Here is a 7,148-nt window from a genome sequence, read left to right as displayed (position 1 = left end):
ATTCCTTAAAGAAAGGTAAATTCCATTCAATATCTTTAGAGGCTAAATATTAATATAAACATTGGTTTGGACTTCAACACAATGTCTTAGGCACTGAGAACTTGTATGGGCAGAACCACATGGCCATATACTAGTGGCCACATAGCATTTCATAACATTAATAGTTACTAATAATTGTCTTCTGAAACGTGTGGGTGGCCCATCTGGCCAGGTCTGAGAGGGCTCCACTAAGATCCTCCTACTTACTGTACAGTGGAGGAACTTCACCATCAGGATCTTCAGAAGAACCAGCTCAAGGAGGAGACACACTGTGGTGAGGCCAGGAAGTAAGGGACGGAGAGAAGAATGCTGAAGGTACAGGAGGAATTCTGATGTCTGAGGTGGAACTGGTAAATGGAGAAGTTTAAATCAATGGACTTGTACCAGGGATGAATTTGGACCGTGGTCTTTGCCTCTTTATTCTTTTTCTGAAGTTGCTTTTTTGCTATTGATTGTAACTTAGACAGTAAGAGAACCTCAATGACCACCATAATATACAAGGCCTCATGAATACTGTGGCAAGGAGCCTGGATTCTGTGAAACTCCAGGAGAGAAGATTGGAAATTCCTCAGCAGCATCAGGTACATTAAAAAATTAAGGTTTTATTGAATTAAACATTAACATGAATAATACAATCAATAGAGTATTACCTGTGTTATTAATTTGATATTATTACATTTAATTGATTTCATGCTGTCCAACATTTCTAATGTTCCATGTGCTGCAGAATTTGGTACTGAAAATGCAAAAGTCCACTCAAAAAGTTCTTAAGGAGGAAGCTGGATGTTTTGGCAAATAAGTAGGGAATAATTGGGGCTTTCATGCTTTGGAAGGTGTGGGAGACAGTTTGGGATTGTTGGGAACACTGGGGCATGGCCCCTAGGTAACTCGAGGGGATGGAAGACCACGAGTGTCGATGAAGCCCCCTCGCACTAGGCCCCTGTGTCCTTGCCCCTCCCCCTCCTGCCTGGAGGCACTCGCAGCAGCTCTGCGTACTAGGCCCAAGTGTCCTTGGCCCCCCCGCCTGGAGGCACACACAGCAGTTTTGCTGAGAATCTGCAACAGTATGTTGCAGAGTCAGACTGCCTGAAACTAAGCAAGGCCAAACAGGGGAGATATGAAAGAACAATGCTGAATAAAGCAGCTTTATGTATAGTTTAACAAATGATACAGAGAATCAGGGAACTAGCTGGGAACTGGATTGGCTGGCTATATGGATACTTGGAGCAGCTTGCTATTGGATAAGTATGCTGGGAAAAAGGATGTATAAAAGCCTGTGTAACTTCCTGCTCTGTGGTGCAGGATTTGAGATTTTATTCTCCCTGTACCTTTTTGCAGCTGCAAATAAACTTTTTTGCTTCTCCACCCCGTTGTGATTATTGGGTGTAGCACACCGGGTAACGAACCACTCCAGCTGTTGTTCAGCCTCTCGGCACTGGGTGCCGGCAACAGCTTTTGGCGTCCCTGGGTGGGCGACGAGGCTGCAATTTAGCCTTGCCCGGACCCCTCCTGGAGGTCGAGGATTGCGACGAGAACCGACGCCCAGCGCGCACCGGTGAGTTCATCGGGGGCCTCGGAGGAGACGCGATTTGATCGACCCCAGAGGGCACAACGGTGCAACGCACTCATATAGTGGAGAAGCTGTTGTGGACCACGGTGAAGAATCGGTCCCTTGGACGTGGGGGAGGAGCAGCTGCAGGCCACGGTGAAGAACCGGTTCCTTGGATAAGGTAGGATCCTTTAAAATCCGGATTATATGCTCTGTTGGAACCTGGGGACGCCCAGAGTTACCCTGTAGGTATGGGACAGGGACAGAGCTCAGAGGTTAGGGCACGGTGTACGCCCCTAGAGTGCATTCTAGCAAACTGGAAGGTATTTGGTGCGGATCCGATGACTAAGAGCCAATTAAAATGATTCTGTACAGTTGACTGGCCTCAATATCAACTAGAGGACCAGGAGTGGTGGCCACCAGGAGGGTCAATTAATTACAACACGATCCTCCAATTAGTTTTGTTTTGTCAGTGAATGGGTAAATGGAATGAACATATGTATGCGCATTTGTTTCTGACTTTATGTACTCGACCAGATATTTTACAGCGCTGTAATCTGACTCCGACTGGTTCGGTAGCAGCTAATGTTAGTCCCCAGACCCCAACCCCCACTGTAATGGCAGAGCCGGTGTCCCCTTCGGCCCCCACACCCCGACCGTATAAGGGTAGGATGCCTCGGGTTACAGAGATTGCCCCCTCAGTGGTACTCTATCCTTTGCTTACCGAGACTGTTGTGGCTTGGCCAGGGGCAGACGGACGTCAGGCTACCACTATGCAAGTTTACACCCATGTGCCATTCAATCCAATAGACTTAGCAGCTTTTAAAACACAGGCTGGGGAATTCTCAATGAACGCAAGCAGGTTTATTTCTGTCTTTAAGGGGTGCCTCAGTAGTCACAAGCCGATTGAGACGACTGTAATATCTTCCTGAGAACCTTGTTGTCTGAGGTGGAGAGGGATCAGGTTACAGCTAAGGCAAGGGGAGCGTCAGTTTTCAAGAAAAAGAAAGGAATCTATCAGTCAAGTTCCTCTCCAAATAATTGTAAGCGGCTCAGGGCATTTCTGGGTATGGCAGGCTTTTGCAGGATATGGATCCCAGAGTTTGGACTGTGGGCTAAACCCCTGTACGACTGTGTAAAAGGAGCAGATCATGACCCCTTCTATTGGACCCCAGAGGCTGACAGGGCATTTAAAATCCTGAAAAGAAAATTGATGGAAGCCCCAGCTCTGGGCCTGCCGGATCTCTCTAAGCCGTTTCAGTTGTATGTACATGAACGAAGGGGGGTGGCGCTAGGAGTGCTTACACAGCTGTTAGGAGCATGGAAGTGTCCTGTGGCTTATTTTTCTAAGCAATTGGATCAGGTTGCAAAGGGTTGGCCGGCATGTTTACGGGCGGTCGCAGCTACTGCCCTATTGCTTGAGGAAGCCGAGAAGCTAACATTGGGAGGGGTTATGCAAATCTATACTCCCCATATGGTCCGAGCCTTATTGGATGCAAAGGGAGGGCTTTGGCTCACCCAGGCTCGGATTGCTCGGTACCAGGCTAAGCTGTTAGAGAACTCTGAAGTCACCCTACAGCCTTGCCCCTCCCTTAACCCAGCCACTCTCTTGCCAGAAACAGAGGAACAGAAACATGACTGTTTAGAGATCATAAATGTCCAGTACTCCAGCCGTCCGGATTTAAAGGATGCACCCCTCCCAAATGCAGATTGAGTCGTACACTGATGGTAGCAGTACTGTAATAGATGGGCAAAGGAGGGCGGGTTATGCTGTTGTGACCCTCCATGACACTGTGGAAGCTGAAGGTTTGCCTGCTGGGACCTCTGGCCGAACTAATAGCCCTGACCCGTGCACTTGAACTGTCAAAAGGAAAGCGGGTCAACATTTTTACTGATTCAAAGTATGCTTTTGGTGTGCTGCATACTCATGCTGGCAGGGAAGCACTTATCCAGCTAATGGGAACATACTTTATCACTTCCGGACTCCGACCCCTGGCTGCCCAGGTACAAGCGGACTGCTTAGTCTGCCAAAAGAATAACCCCCGACCGGAACAACCTGTGCCACCAGCTGCCCTAGAACCCACTCCGGGCCCCGGACAAGTGTGGCAAATAGACTTTACTTAGTTTCCCCGGACCCAAGGGTTCAAATATCTCCTTGTTATAGTGGATCAGTTCAGCGGATGGCCAGAAGCCTTCCCCTGCTGTAACTGTACTGCCAGAACAGTGGCCCTCAAGTTTGTTAAGGAGATCATTCCTCGCTTTGGACTCCCCCTGTGGATGGAATCTGACAATGGGACACACTTCACGTCAAAAATCATTCAAAGCATCTCACATGCCTTACAGATCCCCTGGAAACTCCATACGCCCTGGAGACCGCAAGCCAGTGGTGTAGTGGAGCGTACCAATCAGACCCTTAAACGGCATCTCTCAAAAGTGTGCCAAGAAGCCTCACTGCGATGGCCTGATGCTTTGCCCCTCGTCCTACTCCGTATCCGCGTTCTCCCAAAGGGTAGATTAGGGCTCAGTCCCTTTGAAATTATGTTTGGAAGGGCATGGCCCATGAATGGCACCCCGGTTCTGTCAGGGGAATGGAAGTTGGGTAATGTTTTTTTGTCACAGTATATGTGTTCCCTGTCTGCTGTTCTCCTTGTCTCTTCACAGGTATACCAAGGATTCCCAGCCTCTCCCCTTGGACTCTCCCGTTCACTCCTTACAGCCCAGTGACTCTGTGCTTGTTCGCACCTGGAAAGACGAGCCTCTCCAGAAAAAGTGGAAAGGACCCTATACCGTCCTGCTGATCTCCCATACAGCGGCAAAGATCGAGGGACACAAGAACTGGATCCATCACTCTCGTCTGAAGGCAGTACCTGCCCCCTCGTCAGCAGAACAGTGGACCGTCCAACCTGCTGACTCCTCATCTAGTGACGATCTCGGGCTAAAGCTACTGTTTAAAAGACACAAATAGCGGGCACCTTAATGCTAAAATGGGCCCACCCAGGTACTAAAAACCCTGGGTTGGACAAACTCTGGTAATAATTAATTGGGTAACATTGTTATTCTTTGTATTGGTATTTCCAAATTGTGCATATCGGGAGCATAACTCCTTTGTTTTGCTTGCGCACCATGTTGCTACTTTAACAAACCAGACTGATTGCTGGGTGTGTGCTCCAACTCCACTATCCCCCAAAACGGGAATGCCCCTTAATATGCTGCCCTTGACCCTAGCAGAATTAGCCACCACCAAAGAGCAGGAAAGAACGGACTCACCGTTCTGGAACAAGACCTCTTTACAGCAAGCCACCTATCAGGACCAGGAGTATTCAGTTGCAGTACTCACTAAAGGAGTGTTATGTTTTACCCGAAACCAATCAGATCCCTATGGGCATCCTGTGGGAAAGAGCTCCTGTGTTATTACACAGTGGGTTGATGGGTATTGGATAAAGACCAACAGGGGAGGCCAACGGTGTGGGTGTAATGGTTCCTCCCCTTTTAGGGAAACACTTACAAATAATCTTACCACAAAAAAGAGGTTTGGAAATGTAACTTGCCGTCCAGTTAATATCTCCAATGTAGCAAGCCCAAGTGAGAAAACTCAGAGCCAAGGCTGTTGAGTGTTCTCAAAGGGGGGAGTTGTTGGGAACACTGGGGCATGGCCCCTAGGTAACTCGAGGGGATGGAAGACCACGAGTGTCGATGAAGCCCCCTCGCACTAGGCCCCTGTGTCCTTGCCCCTCCCCCTCCTGCCTGGAGGCACTCGCAGCAGCTCTGCGTACTAGGCCCAAGTGTCCTTGGCCCCCCCGCCTGGAGGCACACACAGCAGTTATGCTGAGAATCTGCAACAGTATGTTGCAGAGTCAGACTGCCTGAAACTAAGCAAGGCCAAACAGGGGAGATATGAAAGAACAATGCTGAATAAAGCAGCTTTATGTATAGTTTAACAAATGATACAGAGAATCAGGGAACTAGCTGGGAACTGGATTGGCTGGCTATATGGATACTTGGAGCAGCTTGCTATTGGATAAGTATGCTGGGAAAAAGGATGTATAAAAGCCTGTGTAACTTCCTGCTCTGTGGTGCAGGATTTGAGATTTTATTCTCCCTGTACCTTTTTGCAGCTGCAAATAAACTTTTTTGCTTCTCCACCCCGTTGTGATTATTGGGTGTAGCACACCGGGTAACGAACCACTCCAGCTGTTGTTCAGCCTCTCGGCACTGGGTGCCGGCAACAGGATTGTAGAGTACATACATTAGCTGGCTGTTTCTGCTAAAATGATCAGCAGTGAAACAGCTAACGATGATGACATCAAATTGTCATCATTATTTTTCAAAGCGGACCCCACACACTGAGATGAATGAGGCAGTGCACATCTTTCTGGGAGCACTCACTTCAGGCATGTTGCAGACTCGGGCAGACATCAATTCATCCAATGGCATTTGGTTCATAGAATTTTTTTTAATGAAATGTTAGACTCTTGAGCACAGTTCTGTTGCAAGAGCTGGACTCTGTACCTAAATCCAGGGCCAAGAAATGAGTGAACACAGAGCCCTGGCTCCATAGCGACCCCATTACAATTGTTGTTGGAGAAGATTTTTGTATTTTTATACGAGAAGAATCTATACAAGAAACCTCTCATCCAGTGCCGAACAAGACAGTGTCCTGCCAGGTGCCGTTAATGTATGCATGTGTGCCTGGAGATTTCCAGAGTTTATAACAATGCAGTGACTTTACTGGAGTTACCTCAAGGATGAATCTGGACCCATATTACTGCACATGGCTTTGGCTACTTCACATACCTATGTCCAGATCATCAAGATCTGCTGTAGGCAGGGGTAAAAGTAAGTTAGAGGACTTACCGGTACGCCGGAGTCCTGAGCAGGGGTGTGGCCTCAACTGGGAGAGGCAGGGCCTTAAATGCCCGAGCCCTTTAAATCTTGATTTAAAGGGCCAGGGCTCCAGCTGCGGTAGTGGCAGCTGGGAGCCCAGGGCCCTTTAAATCACCCCCAAGCTACCAGCTGCAGAGGCAGCTGGGAGCCCCAGGGCTCGAGGGTGATTTAAAGGGCCCAGGGCTCCAGCTGCCGCTACCGCAGCGGAGCCCCAGGCCCTTTAAATCACTGAGGAGCCCTGGGGGCTCCCGGCTGCCACCATTACCCCAGGGGCTCTGGGCTCTGGCTGAGCTTTAAAGGGCCTGGGGCTCCACTGTGGTAACAGCTGCCGGAGCCCCGAGCCCTTTAAAACCCCACCTGAGCCCTGCTGCCCAAGCCCTGGGGTAGCAGTGGCTGGGCTCCATCGGGGATTTAAAGAGCCCCGGGGCTCCAGCCGCCACTACCGCCCTGGCCCTTTAAATGCCCGCCGGAGCCCCACCACTGCTACCCCAGGGTTTCGGCAGCAGGGCTCAGGCCGGGATTTAAAGGGCCCGGGGGGGTAGCAGTGGCTGGAGCTCCAGGGCCCTTTAAATCCCCGCCAGAGCCCCGCCGCCGCTACCCCAGGGCTTTAAATTGCCCTCTTGGAAAGCCAGTTCTGGTACGGCGCACCGGCTCTTACCGGTACACCGTACCGGGG

At 49.7% G+C, this 7,148-nt stretch overlaps 1 long non-coding RNA gene across 1 annotated transcript; it reads left to right on the top strand.

The window, feature by feature from the left end:
• The first annotated feature begins 899 nt into the window (after positions 1–899).
• On the top strand, positions 900–5,730 carry LOC311514317. Its single transcript, XR_014709869.1, has 2 exons — positions 900–1,769; positions 4,250–5,730. It is a non-coding gene; the product is annotated as an uncharacterized lncRNA (long non-coding RNA).
• The last annotated feature ends 1,418 nt before the right edge of the window (positions 5,731–7,148 follow it).

Source organism: Lepidochelys olivacea (genome assembly GCF_965140295.1).
Source record: "Lepidochelys olivacea isolate rLepOli2 genome assembly, chromosome: 1".
Lineage (NCBI taxonomy): Eukaryota > Metazoa > Chordata > Testudines > Cheloniidae > Lepidochelys > Lepidochelys olivacea.
The sequence above is the reverse complement of the archived record's forward strand: the minus strand, read 5'-3'. Positions and strand labels throughout refer to the sequence as shown.